Here is a 15,070-nt window from a genome sequence, read left to right as displayed (position 1 = left end):
AAGACAAGCGAATTTTTTGACTCAACTCAATTTCTCACTTTCATTGAGGCAACTCCTACAGTTAATTGCGGTCTGAAAACCACTGAAACCACTCAATACAAGCATATTAATGTGACTCATTTTAATTTCGTACGAATGTTGAAGAGTCCAACTAGCCTCCTTAGCTCAGTGGTTAGAGCACTGGTCTGGTTCGAATCTCATAGGGGGCTTTCACTAGAGAGAATTTTTAATGTGTGACATACCAGTCAATATTGCATGTTTATGTGTAATGAGTGTGTAACTCAAACTTATCAAGACAGGCGCATTGATATGACTCAATTTGCAATGCAAGCCGCCTCCTTAGCTCTGTGGTTAAGACAGAAGCCATTACTTCGAATTTCTTAGGGGCAACTCCTACACGGTATCTTCAAGGCTACAAGCCGCCTCCGTAGCTCTGTGGTTATAGCGGGGGCCATGAGTTCGAATTTCATTTGGGCAACTCCTACAGCTAATTTCCCATCTTCGATGAACAAACCAGTCAATGTTGTATGTTTATGGGCGATGAGTGAGTTACTGAAACCAATCAAGACAAGCGTTTTTTTTAACTCAACTCAATTTCTCAATTTCATTGAGGCAACTCCTACAGTTAACTGCGGTCTGAAAACCACTGAAACCACTCAATACAAGCATATTAATGTGACACATTTTAATTTCGTATGAATGTCGAAGAGTCCAACTAGCCTCCTTAGCTCAGTGGTTAGAGCACTGGTCTTGTAAACCAGGGGTCATGAGTTCGAATCTCATAGGGGGCTTCCACTAGAGAGAATTTTTAATGTTTGACATACCAGTCAATGTTGCATGTTTATGTGTAATGAGTGTGTAACTCAAACTTATCAAGACAGGCGCATTGATATGACTTAATTTGCAATGCAAGCCGCCTCCTTAGCTCTGTGGTTAAGACAGAAGCCATTACTTCGAATTTCTTAGGGGCAACTCCTACACGGTATCTTCAAGGCTACAAGCCGCCTCCGTAGCTCTGTGGTTATAGCGGGGGCCATGAGTTCGAATTTCATAAGGGCAACTCCTACAGCTAATTTCCCATCTTGGATGAACAAACCAGTCAATGTTATATGTTTATGGGCGATGAGTGAGTTACTGAAACCAATCAAGACAAGCGAATTTTTGACTCAACTCAATTTCGCACTTTCATTGAGGCAACTCCTACAGTTAATTGCGGTCTGAAAACCACTGAAACCACTCAATACAAGCATATTAATGTGACTCATTTTAATTTCGTACGAATGTTGAAGAGTTCAACTAGCCTCCTTAGCTCAGTGGTTAGAGCACTGGTCTTGTAAACCAGTGGTCATGAGTTCGAATCTCATAGGGGGCTTCCACTAGAGAGAATTTTAAATATTTGACATGTTTATGTTTAATGAGTGTGTAACTCAAACTTATCAAGACAGGCGCATTGATATGAGTCAATTTGCAATGCAAGCCGCCTCATAGCTCTGTGGTTAAAACAGAAGCCATTACTTCGAAATTCTTATGGGCAACTCCTGCACGGTATCTTCAAGGCTGCAAGCCGCCTCCTTAGCTCCGTGGTTATAGCGGGGCCATGAGTTCGAATTTCATAAGGGCAACTCCTACAGCTAATTTCCCATCTTGGATGAACAAACCAGTCAATGTTATATGTTTATGGGCGATGAGTGAGTTACTGAAACCAATCAAGACAAGCGAATTTTTGACTCAACTCAATTTCGCACTTTCATTGAGGCAACTCCTACAGTTAATTGCGGTCTGAAAACCACTGAAACCACTCAATAGAAGCATATTAATGTGACTCATTTTAATTTTGTACGAATGTTGAAGAGTCCAACTAGCCTCCTTAGCTCAGTGGTTAGAGCACTGGTCTTGTAAACCAGGGGTCATGAGTTCGAATCTCATAGGGGGCTTCCACTAGAGAGAATTTTTAATGTTTGACATACCAGTCAATGTTGCATGTTTATGTGTAATGAGTGTGTAACTCAAACTTATCAAGACAGGCGCATTGATATGAGTCAATTTGCAATGCAAGCCGCCTCCTTAGCTCTGTGGTTAAAACAGAAGCCATTACTTCGAAATTCTTAGGGGCAACTCCTACACGGTATCTTCAAGGCTACAAGCTGCCTCCTTAGCTCAGTGGTTATAGTGGTGCCATGAGTTCGGATTTCATAAGGGCAACTCCTGCAGCTAATTTTCCATCTTGGATGAACAAACCAGTCAATGTTGTATGTTTATGGGCGATGAGTGAGTTACTGAAACCAATCAAGACAAGCGAATTTTTTGACTCAACTCAATTTCTCACTTTCATTGAGGCAACTCCTACAGTTAATTGCGGTCTGAAAACCACTGAAACCACTCAATACAAGCATATTAATGTGACTCATTTTAATTTCGTACGAATGTTGAAGAGTCCAACTAGCCTCCTTAGCTCAGTGGTTAGAGCACTGGTCTGGTTCGAATCTCATAGGGGGCTTTCACTAGAGAGAATTTTTAATGTGTGACATACCAGTCAATGTTGCATGTTTATGTGTAATGAGTGTGTAACTCAAACTTATCAAGACAGGCGCATTGATATGACTCAATTTGCAATGCAAGCCGCCTCCTTAGCTCTGTGGTTAAGACAGAAGCCATTACTTCGAATTTCTTAGGGGCAACTCCTACACGGTATCTTCAAGGCTACAAGCCGCCTCCGTAGCTCTGTGGTTATAGCGGGGGCCATGAGTTCGAATTTCATTTGGGCAACTCCTACAGCTAATTTCCCATCTTCGATGAACAAACCAGTCAATGTTGTATGTTTATGGGCGATGAGTGAGTTACTGAAACCAATCAAGACAAGCGTTTTTTTTAACTCAACTCAATTTCTCAATTTCATTGAGGCAACTCCTACAGTTAACTGCGGTCTGAAAACCACTGAAACCACTCAATACAAGCATATTAATGTGACACATTTTAATTTCGTATGAATGTCGAAGAGTCCAACTAGCCTCCTTAGCTCAGTGGTTAGAGCACTGGTCTTGTAAACCAGGGGTCATGAGTTCGAATCTCATAGGGGGCTTAATGTTGACATATCAGTCAATGTTGCATGTTTATGTGTAATGAGTGTGTAACTCAAACTTATCAAGACAGGCGCATTGATATGACTTAATTTGCAATGCAAGCCGCCTCCTTAGCTCTGTGGTTAAGACAGAAGCCATTACTTCGAATTTCTTAGGGGCAACTCCTACAGCTAATTTCCCATCTTGGATGAACAAACCAGTCAATGTTATATGTTTATGGGCGATGAGTGAGTTACTGAAACCAATCAAGACAAGCGAATTTTTGACTCAACTCAATTTCGCACTTTCATTGAGGCAACTCCTACAGTTAATTGCGGTCTGAAAACCACTGAAACCAATCAATACAAGCATATTAATGTGACTCATTTTAATTTCGTACGAATGTTGAAGAGTTCAACTAGCCTCCTTAGCTCAGTGGTTAGAGCACTGGTCTTGTAAACCAGGGGTCATGAGTTCGAATCTCATAGGGGGCTTCCACTAGAGAGAATTTTAAATGTTTGACATGTTTATGTTTAATGAGTGTGTAACTCAAACTTATCAAGACAGGCGCATTGATATGAGTCAATTTGCAATGCAAGCCGCCTCTTAGCTCTGTGGTTAAAACAGAAGCCATTACTTCGAAATTCTTATGGGCAACTCCTGCACGGTATCTTCAAGGCTGCAAGCCGCCTCCTTAGCTCCGTGGTTATAGCGGGGCCATGAGTTCGAATTTCATAAGGGCAACTCCTACAGCTAATTTTCCATCTTGGATGAACAAACCAGTCAATGTTGTATGTTTATGGGCGATGAGTGAGTTACTGAATCCAATCAAGACAAGCGAATTTTTTGACTCAACTCAATTTCTCACTTTCATTGAGGCAACTCCAACAGTTAATTGCGGTCTGAAAACCACTGAAACCACTCAATACAAGCATATTAATGTGACTCATTTTAATTTCGTACGAATGTTGAAGAGTCCAACTAGCCTCCTTAGCTCAGTGGTTAGAGCACTGGTCTTGTAAACCAGGGGTCGTGAGTTCGAATCTCATAGGGGGCTTCCACTAGAGAGAATTTTTAATGTTTGACATACCAGTCAATGTTGCATGTTTATGTGTAATGAGTGTGTAACTCAAACTTATCAAGACAGGCGCATTGATATGACTCAATTTGCAATGCAAGCTGCCTCCTTAGCTCTGTGGTTAAGACAGAAGCCATTACTTCGAATTTCTTAGGGGCAACTCCTACACGGTATCTTCAAGGCTACAAGCCGCCTCCGTAGATCTGTGGTTATAGCGGGGGCCATGAGTTCGAATTTCATTTGGGCAACTCCTACAGCTAATTTCCCATCTTCGATGAACAAACCAGTCAATGTTGTATGTTTATGGGCGATGAGTGAGTTACTGAAACCAATCAAGACAAGCGTTTTTTTTAACTCAACTCAATTTCTCAATTTCATTGAGGCAACTCCTACAGTTAACTGCGGTCTGAAAACCACTGAAACCACTCAATACAAGCATATTAATGTGACACATTTTAATTTCGTATGAATGTCGAAGAGTCCAACTAGCCTCCTTAGCTCAGTGGTTAGAGCACTGGTCTTGTAAACCAGGGGTCATGAGTTCGAATCTCATAGGGGGCTTCCACTAGAGAGAATTTTTAATGTTTGACATACCAGTCAATGTTGCATGTTTATGTGTAATGAGTGTGTAACTCAAACTTATCAAGACAGGCGCATTGATATGACTTAATTTGCAATGCAAGCCGCCTCCTTAGCTCTGTGGTTAAGACAGAAGCCATTACTTCGAATTTCTTAGGGGCAACTCCTACAGCTAATTTCCCATCTTGGATGAACAAACCAGTCAATGTTATATGTTTATGGGCGATGAGTGAGTTACTGAAACCAATCAAGACAAGCGAATTTTTGACTCAACTCAATTTCGCACTTTCATTGAGGCAACTCCTACAGTTAATTGCGGTCTGAAAACCACTGAAACCACTCAATACAAGCATATTAATGTGACTCATTTTAATTTCGTACGAATGTTGAAGAGTTCAACTAGCCTCCTTAGCTCAGTGGTTAGAGCACTGGTCTTGTAAACCAGGGGTCATGAGTTCGAATCTCATAGGGGGCTTCCACTAGAGAGAATTTTAAATGTTTGACATGTTTATGTTTAATGAGTGTGTAACTCAAACTTATCAAGACAGGCGCATTAATATGAGTCAATTTGCAATGCAAGCCGCCTCTTAGCTCTGTGGTTAAAACAGAAGCCATTACTTCGAAATTCTTATGGGCAACTCCTGCACGGTATCTTCAAGGCTGCAAGCCGCCTCCTTAGCTCCGTGGTTATAGCGGGGCCATGAGTTCGAATTTCATAAGGGCAACTCCTACAGCTAATTTTCCATCTTGGATGAACAAACCAGTCAATGTTGTATGTTTATGGGCGATGAGTGAGTTACTGAATCCAATCAAGACAAGCGAATTTTTTGACTCAACTCAATTTCTCACTTTCATTGAGGCAACTCCAACAGTTAATTGCGGTCTGAAAACCACTGAAACCACTCAATACAAGCATATTAATGTGACTCATTTTAATTTCGTACGAATGTTGAAGAGTCCAACTAGCCTCCTTAGCTCAGTGGTTAGAGCACTGGTCTTGTAAACCAGGGGTCGTGAGTTCGAATCTCATAGGGGGCTTCCACTAGAGAGAATTTTTAATGTTTGACATACCAGTCAATGTTGCATGTTTATGTGTAATGAGTGTGTAACTCAAACTTATCAAGACAGGCGCATTGATATGACTTAATTTGCAATGCAAGCCGCCTCCTTAGCTCTGTGGTTCAGACAGAAGCCATTACTTCGAATTTCTTAGGGGCAACTCCAACACGGTATCTTCAAGGCTGCAAGCCGCCTCCTTAGCTCAGTGGTTATATCAGGGCCATGAGTTCGAATTTCATAAGGGCAACTCCTACAGCTAATTTCCCATCTTGGATGAACAAACCAGTCAATGTTGTATGTTTATGGGCGATGAGTGAGTTACTGAAACCAATCAAGACAAGCGAATTTTTTGACTCAACTCAATTTCTCACTTTCAATGAGGCAACTCCAACAGTTAATTGCGGTCTGAAAACCACTGAAACCACTCAATACAAGCATATTAATGTGACTCATTTTAATTTCGTACGAATGTTAAAGAGTCCAACTAGCCTCCTTAGCTCAGTGGTTAGAGCACTGGTCTTGTAAACCAGGGGTCATGAGTTCGAATCTCATAGGGGGCTTCCACTAGACAGAATTTTTAATGTTTGACATACCAGTCAATGTTGCATGTTTATGTGTAATGAGTGTGTAACTCAAACTTATCAAGACAGGCGCATTGATATGACTTAATTTGCAAAGCAAGCCGCCTCCTTAGCTCTGTGGTTCAGACAGAAGCCATTACTTCGAATTTCTTAGGGGCAACTCCAACACGGTATCTTCAAGGCTACAAGCCGCCTCCGTAGCTCTGTGGTTATAGCGGGGGCCATGAGTTCGAATTTCATAAGGGCAACTCCTACAGCTTATTTCCCATCTTGGATGAACAAACCAGTCAATGTTGTATGTTTATGGGCGATGAGTGAGTTACTGAAACCAATCAAGACAAACGAATTTTTTGACTCAACTCAATTGCTCACTTTCATTGAGGCAACTCCTACAGTTAATTGCGGTCTGAAAACCACTGAAACCACTCAATACAAGCATATTAATGTGACTCATTTTAATTTCGTACGAATGTTGAAGAGTGCAACTAGCCTCCTTTGCTCAGTGGTTGGAGCACTGGTCTTGTACACCACGGGTCATGAGTTCGAATCTCATAGGGGGCTTCCACTAGAGAGAATTTGTAATGTTTGACATACCAGTCAATGTTGCATGTTTATGTGTAATGAGTGTGTAACTCAAACTTATCAAGACAGGCGCATTGATATGACTCAATTTGCAATGCAAGCCGCCTCCTTAGCTCTATGGTTAAGACAGAAGCCATTACTTCGAATTTCTTAGGGGCAACTCCTACACGGTATCTTCAAGGCTACAAGCTGCATCCTTAGCTCCGTGGTTATAGTGGGGCCATAAGTTCGAATTTCATAAGGGCAACTCCTACAGCTAATTTTCCATCTTGGATGAACAAACCAGTCAATGTTGTATGTTTATGGGCGATGAGTGAGTTACTGAAACCAATCAAGACAAGCGAATTTTTTGACTCAACTCAATTTCTCACTTTCATTGAGGCAACTCCAACAGTTAATTGCGGTCTGAAAACCACTGAAACCACTCAATACAAGCATATTAATGTGACTCATTTTAATTTCGTACGAATGTTGAAGAGTCCAACTAGCCTCCTTAGCTCAGTGGTTAGAGCACTGGTCTTGTAAACCAGCGGCCATGAGTTCGAATCTCATAGGGGGCTTCCACTAGAGAGAATTTTTAATGTTTGACATACCAGTCAATGTTGCATGTTTATGTGTAATGAGTGTGTAACTCAAACTTATCAAGACAGGCGCATTGATATGACTTAATTTGCAAAGCAAGCCGCCTCCTTAGCTCTGTGGTTCAGATAGAAGCCATTACTTCGAATTTCTTAGGGGCAACTCCAACACGGTATCTTCAAGGCTACAAGCCGCCTCCGTAGCTCTGTGGTTATAGCTGGGGCCATGAGTTCGAATTTCATAAGGGCAACTCCTACAGCTAATTTCCCATCTTGGATGAACAAACCAGTCAATGTTATATGTTTATGGGCGATGAGTGAGTTACTGAAACCAATCAAGACAAGCGAATTTTTTGACTCAACTCAATTTCGCACTTTCATTGAGGCAACTCCTGCAGTTAATTGCGGTCTGAAAACCACTGAAACTACTCAATACAAGCATATTAATGTGACCCATTTTAATTTCGTACGAATGTTGAAGAGTTCAACTAGCCTCCTTAGCTCAGTGTTTAGAGCACTGGTCTTGTAAACCAGGGGTCATGAGTTCGAATCTCATAGCGGGCTTCCACTAGAGAGAATTTTTAATGTTTGACATACCAGTTAATGTTGCATGTTTATGTGTAATGAGTGTGTAACTCAAACTTATCAAGACAGGCGCATTGATATGAGTCAATTTGCAATGCAATCCGCCTCCTTAGCTCTGTGGTTAAGACAGAAGCCATTACTTCGAATTTCTTAGGGGCAACTCCAACACGGTATCTTCAAGGCTACAAGCCGCCTCCGTAGCTCTGTGGTTATAGCGGGGGCCATGAGTTCGAATTTCATAAGGGCAACTCCTACAGCTAATTTCCCATCTTGGATGAACAAACCAGTCAATGTTGTATGTTCATGGGCGATGAGTGAGTTACTGAAATCAATCAAGACAAACGAATTTTTTGACTCAACTCAATTGCTCACTTTCATTGAGGCAACTCCTACAGTTAATTGCGGTCTGAAAACCACTGAAACCACTCAATACAAGCATATTAATGTGACTCATTTTAATTTCGTACGAATGTTGAAGAGTGCAACTAGCCTCCTTTGCTCAGTGGTTGGAGCACTGGTCTTGTACACCAGGGGTCATGAGTTCGAATCTCATATTGGGCTTCCACTAGAGAGAATTTTTAATGTTTGACATACCAGTCAATGTTGCATGTTTATGTGTAATGAGTGTGTAACTCAAACTTATCAAGACAGGCGCATTGATATGACTCAATTTGCAATGCAAGCCGCCTCCTTAGCTCTGTGGTTAAGACAGAAGCCATTACTTCGAATTTCTTAGGGGCAACTCCTACACGGTATCTTCAAGGCTACAAGCCGCCTCCGTAGCTCTGTGGTTGTAGCGGGGGCCATGAGTTCGAATTTCATAAGGGCAACTCCTACAGCTAATTTCCCATCTTGGATGAACAAACCAGTCAATGTTGTATGTTTATGGGCGATGAGTGAGTTACTGAAACCAATCAAGACAAGCGAATTTTTTGACTCAACTCAATTTCTCACTTTCATTGAGGCAACTCCTACAGTTAATTGCGGCCTGAAAACCACTGAAACCACTGAATACAAGCATATTAATGTGACTCATTTTAATTTCGTACGAATGTTGAAGAGTCCAACTAGCCTCCTTAGCTCAGTGGTTAGAGCACTGGTCTTGTAAACCAGGGGTCATGAGTTCGAATCTCATAGGGGGCTTCCACTAGAGAGAATTTTTAATGTTTGACATACCAGTCAATGTTGCATGTTTATGTGTAATGAGTGTGTAACTCAAACTTATCAAGACAGGCGCATTGATATGACTTAATTTGCAAAGCAAGCCGCCTCCTTAGCTCTGTGGTTCAGACAGAAGCCATTACTTCGAATTTCTTAGGGGCAACTCCAACACGGTATCTTCAAGGCTACAAGCCGCCTCCGTAGCTCTGTGGTTATAGCTGGGGCCATGAGTTCGAATTTCATAAGGGCAACTCCTACAGCTAATTTCCCATCTTGGATGAACAAACCAGTCAATGTTATATGTTTATGGGCGATGAGTGAGTTACTGAAACCAATCAAGACAAGCGAATTTTTTGACTCAACTCAATTTCGCACTTTCATTGAGGCAACTCCTACAGTTAATTGCGGTCTGAAAACCACTGAAACTACTCAATACAAGCATATTAATGTGACCCATTTTAATTTCGTACGAATGTTGAAGAGTTCAACTAGCCTCCTTAGCTCAGTGGTTAGAGCACTGGTCTTGTAAACCAGGGGTCATGAGTTCGAATCTCATAGCGGGCTTCCACTAGAGAGAATTTTTAATGTTTGACATACCAGTCAATGTTGCATGTTTATGTGTAATGAGTGTGTAACTCAAACTTATCAAGACAGGCGCATTGATATGAGTCAATTTGCAATGCAAGCCGCCTCCTTAGCTCTGCGGTTAAGACAGAAGCCATTACTTCGAATTTCTTAGGGGCAACTCCAACACAGTATCTTCAAGGCTACAAGCCGCCTCCGTAGCTCTGTGGTTATAGCGGGGGCCATGAGTTCGAATTTCATAAGGGCAACTCCTACAGCTAATTTCCCATCTTGGATGAACAAACCAGTCAATGTTGTATGTTTATGGGCGATGAGTGAGTTACTGAAATCAATCAAGACAAACGAATTTTTTGACTCAACTCAATTTCTCACTTTCATTGAGGCAACTCCAACAGTTAATTGCGGTCTGAAAACCACTGAAACCACTCAATACAAGCATATTAATGTGACTCATTTTAATTTCGTACGAATGTTGAAGAGTCCAACTAGCCTCCTTAGCTCAGTGGTTAGAGCACTGGTCTTGTAAACCAGGGGTCGTGAGTTCGAATCTCATAGGGGGCTTCCACTAGAGAGAATTTTTAATGTTTGACATACCAGTCAATGTTGCATGTTTATGTGTAATGAGTGTGTAACTCAAACTTATCAAGACAGGCGCATTGATATGACTTAATTTGCAATGCAAGCCGCCTCCTTAGCTCTGTGGTTCAGACAGAAGCCATTACTTCGAATTTCTTAGGGGCAACTCCAACACGGTATCTTCAAGGCTGCAAGCCGCCTCCTTAGCTCAGTGGTTATATCAGGGCCATGAGTTCGAATTTCATAAGGGCAACTCCTACAGCTAATTTCCCATCTTGGATGAACAAACCAGTCAATGTTGTATGTTTATGGGCGATGAGTGAGTTACTGAAACCAATCAAGACAAGCGAATTTTTTGACTCAACTCAATTTCTCACTTTCAATGAGGCAACTCCAACAGTTAATTGCGGTCTGAAAACCACTGAAACCACTCAATACAAGCATATTAATGTGACTCATTTTAATTTCGTACGAATGTTAAAGAGTCCAACTAGCCTCCTTAGCTCAGTGGTTAGAGCACTGGTCTTGTAAACCAGGGGTCATGAGTTCGAATCTCATAGGGGGCTTCCACTAGACAGAATTTTTAATGTTTGACATACCAGTCAATGTTGCATGTTTATGTGTAATGAGTGTGTAACTCAAACTTATCAAGACAGGCGCATTGATATGACTTAATTTGCAAAGCAAGCCGCCTCCTTAGCTCTGTGGTTCAGACAGAAGCCATTACTTCGAATTTCTTAGGGGCAACTCCAACACGGTATCTTCAAGGCTACAAGCCGCCTCCGTAGCTCTGTGGTTATAGCGGGGGCCATGAGTTCGAATTTCATAAGGGCAACTCCTACAGCTTATTTCCCATCTTGGATGAACAAACCAGTCAATGTTGTATGTTTATGGGCGATGAGTGAGTTACTGAAACCAATCAAGACAAACGAATTTTTTGACTCAACTCAATTGCTCACTTTCATTGAGGCAACTCCTACAGTTAATTGCGGTCTGAAAACCACTGAAACCACTCAATACAAGCATATTAATGTGACTCATTTTAATTTCGTACGAATGTTGAAGAGTGCAACTAGCCTCCTTTGCTCAGTGGTTGGAGCACTGGTCTTGTACACCACGGGTCATGAGTTCGAATCTCATAGGGGGCTTCCACTAGAGAGAATTTGTAATGTTTGACATACCAGTCAATGTTGCATGTTTATGTGTAATGAGTGTGTAACTCAAACTTATCAAGACAGGCGCATTGATATGACTCAATTTGCAATGCAAGCCGCCTCCTTAGCTCTATGGTTAAGACAGAAGCCATTACTTCGAATTTCTTAGGGGCAACTCCTACACGGTATCTTCAAGGCTACAAGCTGCATCCTTAGCTCCGTGGTTATAGTGGGGCCATAAGTTCGAATTTCATAAGGGCAACTCCTACAGCTAATTTTCCATCTTGGATGAACAAACCAGTCAATGTTGTATGTTTATGGGCGATGAGTGAGTTACTGAAACCAATCAAGACAAGCGAATTTTTTGACTCAACTCAATTTCTCACTTTCATTGAGGCAACTCCAACAGTTAATTGCGGTCTGAAAACCACTGAAACCACTCAATACAAGCATATTAATGTGACTCATTTTAATTTCGTACGAATGTTGAAGAGTCCAACTAGCCTCCTTAGCTCAGTGGTTAGAGCACTGGTCTTGTAAACCAGCGGCCATGAGTTCGAATCTCATAGGGGGCTTCCACTAGAGAGAATTTTTAATGTTTGACATACCAGTCAATGTTGCATGTTTATGTGTAATGAGTGTGTAACTCAAACTTATCAAGACAGGCGCATTGATATGACTTAATTTGCAAAGCAAGCCGCCTCCTTAGCTCTGTGGTTCAGATAGAAGCCATTACTTCGAATTTCTTAGGGGCAACTCCAACACGGTATCTTCAAGGCTACAAGCCGCCTCCGTAGCTCTGTGGTTATAGCTGGGGCCATGAGTTCGAATTTCATAAGGGCAACTCCTACAGCTAATTTCCCATCTTGGATGAACAAACCAGTCAATGTTATATGTTTATGGGCGATGAGTGAGTTACTGAAACCAATCAAGACAAGCGAATTTTTTGACTCAACTCAATTTCGCACTTTCATTGAGGCAACTCCTGCAGTTAATTGCGGTCTGAAAACCACTGAAACTACTCAATACAAGCATATTAATGTGACCCATTTTAATTTCGTACGAATGTTGAAGAGTTCAACTAGCCTCCTTAGCTCAGTGTTTAGAGCACTGGTCTTGTAAACCAGGGGTCATGAGTTCGAATCTCATAGCGGGCTTCCACTAGAGAGAATTTTTAATGTTTGACATACCAGTTAATGTTGCATGTTTATGTGTAATGAGTGTGTAACTCAAACTTATCAAGACAGGCGCATTGATATGAGTCAATTTGCAATGCAATCCGCCTCCTTAGCTCTGTGGTTAAGACAGAAGCCATTACTTCGAATTTCTTAGGGGCAACTCCAACACGGTATCTTCAAGGCTACAAGCCGCCTCCGTAGCTCTGTGGTTATAGCGGGGGCCATGAGTTCGAATTTCATAAGGGCAACTCCTACAGCTAATTTCCCATCTTGGATGAACAAACCAGTCAATGTTGTATGTTCATGGGCGATGAGTGAGTTACTGAAATCAATCAAGACAAACGAATTTTTTGACTCAACTCAATTGCTCACTTTCATTGAGGCAACTCCTACAGTTAATTGCGGTCTGAAAACCACTGAAACCACTCAATACAAGCATATTAATGTGACTCATTTTAATTTCGTACGAATGTTGAAGAGTGCAACTAGCCTCCTTTGCTCAGTGGTTGGAGCACTGGTCTTGTACACCAGGGGTCATGAGTTCGAATCTCATATTGGGCTTCCACTAGAGAGAATTTTTAATGTTTGACATACCAGTCAATGTTGCATGTTTATGTGTAATGAGTGTGTAACTCAAACTTATCAAGACAGGCGCATTGATATGACTCAATTTGCAATGCAAGCCGCCTCCTTAGCTCTGTGGTTAAGACAGAAGCCATTACTTCGAATTTCTTAGGGGCAACTCCTACACGGTATCTTCAAGGCTACAAGCCGCCTCCGTAGCTCTGTGGTTGTAGCGGGGGCCATGAGTTCGAATTTCATAAGGGCAACTCCTACAGCTAATTTCCCATCTTGGATGAACAAACCAGTCAATGTTGTATGTTTATGGGCGATGAGTGAGTTACTGAAACCAATCAAGACAAGCGAATTTTTTGACTCAACTCAATTTCTCACTTTCATTGAGGCAACTCCTACAGTTAATTGCGGCCTGAAAACCACTGAAACCACTGAATACAAGCATATTAATGTGACTCATTTTAATTTCGTACGAATGTTGAAGAGTCCAACTAGCCTCCTTAGCTCAGTGGTTAGAGCACTGGTCTTGTAAACCAGGGGTCATGAGTTCGAATCTCATAGGGGGCTTCCACTAGAGAGAATTTTTAATGTTTGACATACCAGTCAATGTTGCATGTTTATGTGTAATGAGTGTGTAACTCAAACTTATCAAGACAGGCGCATTGATATGACTTAATTTGCAAAGCAAGCCGCCTCCTTAGCTCTGTGGTTCAGACAGAAGCCATTACTTCGAATTTCTTAGGGGCAACTCCAACACGGTATCTTCAAGGCTACAAGCCGCCTCCGTAGCTCTGTGGTTATAGCTGGGGCCATGAGTTCGAATTTCATAAGGGCAACTCCTACAGCTAATTTCCCATCTTGGATGAACAAACCAGTCAATGTTATATGTTTATGGGCGATGAGTGAGTTACTGAAACCAATCAAGACAAGCGAATTTTTTGACTCAACTCAATTTCGCACTTTCATTGAGGCAACTCCTACAGTTAATTGCGGTCTGAAAACCACTGAAACTACTCAATACAAGCATATTAATGTGACCCATTTTAATTTCGTACGAATGTTGAAGAGTTCAACTAGCCTCCTTAGCTCAGTGGTTAGAGCACTGGTCTTGTAAACCAGGGGTCATGAGTTCGAATCTCATAGCGGGCTTCCACTAGAGAGAATTTTTAATGTTTGACATACCAGTCAATGTTGCATGTTTATGTGTAATGAGTGTGTAACTCAAACTTATCAAGACAGGCGCATTGATATGAGTCAATTTGCAATGCAAGCCGCCTCCTTAGCTCTGCGGTTAAGACAGAAGCCATTACTTCGAATTTCTTAGGGGCAACTCCAACACAGTATCTTCAAGGCTACAAGCCGCCTCCGTAGCTCTGTGGTTATAGCGGGGGCCATGAGTTCGAATTTCATAAGGGCAACTCCTACAGCTAATTTCCCATCTTGGATGAACAAACCAGTCAATGTTGTATGTTTATGGGCGATGAGTGAGTTACTGAAATCAATCAAGACAAACGAATTTTTTGACTCAACTCAATTGCTCACTTTCATTGAGGCAACTCCTACAGTTAATTGCGGTCTGAAAACCACTGAAACTACTCAATACAAGCATATTAATGTGACCCATTTTAATTTCGTACGAATGTTGAAGAGTTCAACTAGCCTCCTTAGCTCAGTGGTTAGAGCACTGGTCTTGTAAACCAGGGGTCATGAGTTCGAATCTCATAGCGGGCTTCCACTAG

General features: G+C 41.6%; 21 non-coding genes across 21 annotated transcripts; all 21 read left to right on the top strand.

The window, feature by feature from the left end:
* Nucleotides 1-718: 718 nt before the first annotated feature.
* Nucleotides 719-791, top strand: TRNAT-UGU (transfer RNA threonine (anticodon UGU)). The gene has a single exon. It is a non-coding gene; the product is annotated as a tRNA-Thr (tRNA).
* A 508-nt stretch (nt 792-1,299) lies between these two features.
* On the top strand, nt 1,300-1,372 carry TRNAT-UGU (transfer RNA threonine (anticodon UGU)). The gene has a single exon. It is a non-coding gene; the product is annotated as a tRNA-Thr (tRNA).
* Nucleotides 1,373-1,861: 489 nt separating this feature from the next.
* TRNAT-UGU (transfer RNA threonine (anticodon UGU)) lies at nt 1,862-1,934 on the top strand. The gene has a single exon. It is a non-coding gene; the product is annotated as a tRNA-Thr (tRNA).
* Nucleotides 1,935-3,006: 1,072 nt separating this feature from the next.
* TRNAT-UGU (transfer RNA threonine (anticodon UGU)) lies at nt 3,007-3,079 on the top strand. Its single transcript has one exon. It is a non-coding gene; the product is annotated as a tRNA-Thr (tRNA).
* A 401-nt stretch (nt 3,080-3,480) lies between these two features.
* TRNAT-UGU (transfer RNA threonine (anticodon UGU)) lies at nt 3,481-3,553 on the top strand. The gene has a single exon. It is a non-coding gene; the product is annotated as a tRNA-Thr (tRNA).
* Nucleotides 3,554-4,043: 490 nt separating this feature from the next.
* Nucleotides 4,044-4,116, top strand: TRNAT-UGU (transfer RNA threonine (anticodon UGU)). Its single transcript has one exon. It is a non-coding gene; the product is annotated as a tRNA-Thr (tRNA).
* Nucleotides 4,117-4,625: 509 nt separating this feature from the next.
* Nucleotides 4,626-4,698, top strand: TRNAT-UGU (transfer RNA threonine (anticodon UGU)). Its single transcript has one exon. It is a non-coding gene; the product is annotated as a tRNA-Thr (tRNA).
* A 420-nt stretch (nt 4,699-5,118) lies between these two features.
* Nucleotides 5,119-5,191, top strand: TRNAT-UGU (transfer RNA threonine (anticodon UGU)). Its single transcript has one exon. It is a non-coding gene; the product is annotated as a tRNA-Thr (tRNA).
* Nucleotides 5,192-5,681: 490 nt separating this feature from the next.
* On the top strand, nt 5,682-5,754 carry TRNAT-UGU (transfer RNA threonine (anticodon UGU)). The gene has a single exon. It is a non-coding gene; the product is annotated as a tRNA-Thr (tRNA).
* A 508-nt stretch (nt 5,755-6,262) lies between these two features.
* On the top strand, nt 6,263-6,335 carry TRNAT-UGU (transfer RNA threonine (anticodon UGU)). Its single transcript has one exon. It is a non-coding gene; the product is annotated as a tRNA-Thr (tRNA).
* A 1,090-nt stretch (nt 6,336-7,425) lies between these two features.
* Nucleotides 7,426-7,498, top strand: TRNAT-UGU (transfer RNA threonine (anticodon UGU)). The gene has a single exon. It is a non-coding gene; the product is annotated as a tRNA-Thr (tRNA).
* Nucleotides 7,499-8,007: 509 nt separating this feature from the next.
* On the top strand, nt 8,008-8,080 carry TRNAT-UGU (transfer RNA threonine (anticodon UGU)). The gene has a single exon. It is a non-coding gene; the product is annotated as a tRNA-Thr (tRNA).
* Nucleotides 8,081-9,171: 1,091 nt separating this feature from the next.
* TRNAT-UGU (transfer RNA threonine (anticodon UGU)) lies at nt 9,172-9,244 on the top strand. The gene has a single exon. It is a non-coding gene; the product is annotated as a tRNA-Thr (tRNA).
* Nucleotides 9,245-9,753: 509 nt separating this feature from the next.
* Nucleotides 9,754-9,826, top strand: TRNAT-UGU (transfer RNA threonine (anticodon UGU)). Its single transcript has one exon. It is a non-coding gene; the product is annotated as a tRNA-Thr (tRNA).
* A 509-nt stretch (nt 9,827-10,335) lies between these two features.
* On the top strand, nt 10,336-10,408 carry TRNAT-UGU (transfer RNA threonine (anticodon UGU)). Its single transcript has one exon. It is a non-coding gene; the product is annotated as a tRNA-Thr (tRNA).
* A 508-nt stretch (nt 10,409-10,916) lies between these two features.
* TRNAT-UGU (transfer RNA threonine (anticodon UGU)) lies at nt 10,917-10,989 on the top strand. Its single transcript has one exon. It is a non-coding gene; the product is annotated as a tRNA-Thr (tRNA).
* A 1,090-nt stretch (nt 10,990-12,079) lies between these two features.
* On the top strand, nt 12,080-12,152 carry TRNAT-UGU (transfer RNA threonine (anticodon UGU)). Its single transcript has one exon. It is a non-coding gene; the product is annotated as a tRNA-Thr (tRNA).
* A 509-nt stretch (nt 12,153-12,661) lies between these two features.
* Nucleotides 12,662-12,734, top strand: TRNAT-UGU (transfer RNA threonine (anticodon UGU)). Its single transcript has one exon. It is a non-coding gene; the product is annotated as a tRNA-Thr (tRNA).
* A 1,091-nt stretch (nt 12,735-13,825) lies between these two features.
* TRNAT-UGU (transfer RNA threonine (anticodon UGU)) lies at nt 13,826-13,898 on the top strand. The gene has a single exon. It is a non-coding gene; the product is annotated as a tRNA-Thr (tRNA).
* A 509-nt stretch (nt 13,899-14,407) lies between these two features.
* Nucleotides 14,408-14,480, top strand: TRNAT-UGU (transfer RNA threonine (anticodon UGU)). Its single transcript has one exon. It is a non-coding gene; the product is annotated as a tRNA-Thr (tRNA).
* Nucleotides 14,481-14,989: 509 nt separating this feature from the next.
* TRNAT-UGU (transfer RNA threonine (anticodon UGU)) lies at nt 14,990-15,062 on the top strand. Its single transcript has one exon. It is a non-coding gene; the product is annotated as a tRNA-Thr (tRNA).
* Nucleotides 15,063-15,070: the final 8 nt, after the last annotated feature.

Source organism: Saccoglossus kowalevskii, chromosome 18, assembly GCF_978046115.1.
Source record: "Saccoglossus kowalevskii chromosome 18, keSacKowa6.1, whole genome shotgun sequence".
NCBI classification, from domain to species: Eukaryota; Metazoa; Hemichordata; class Enteropneusta; family Harrimaniidae; genus Saccoglossus; species Saccoglossus kowalevskii.
This window is presented reverse-complemented; position numbering and strand designations above follow the sequence as displayed.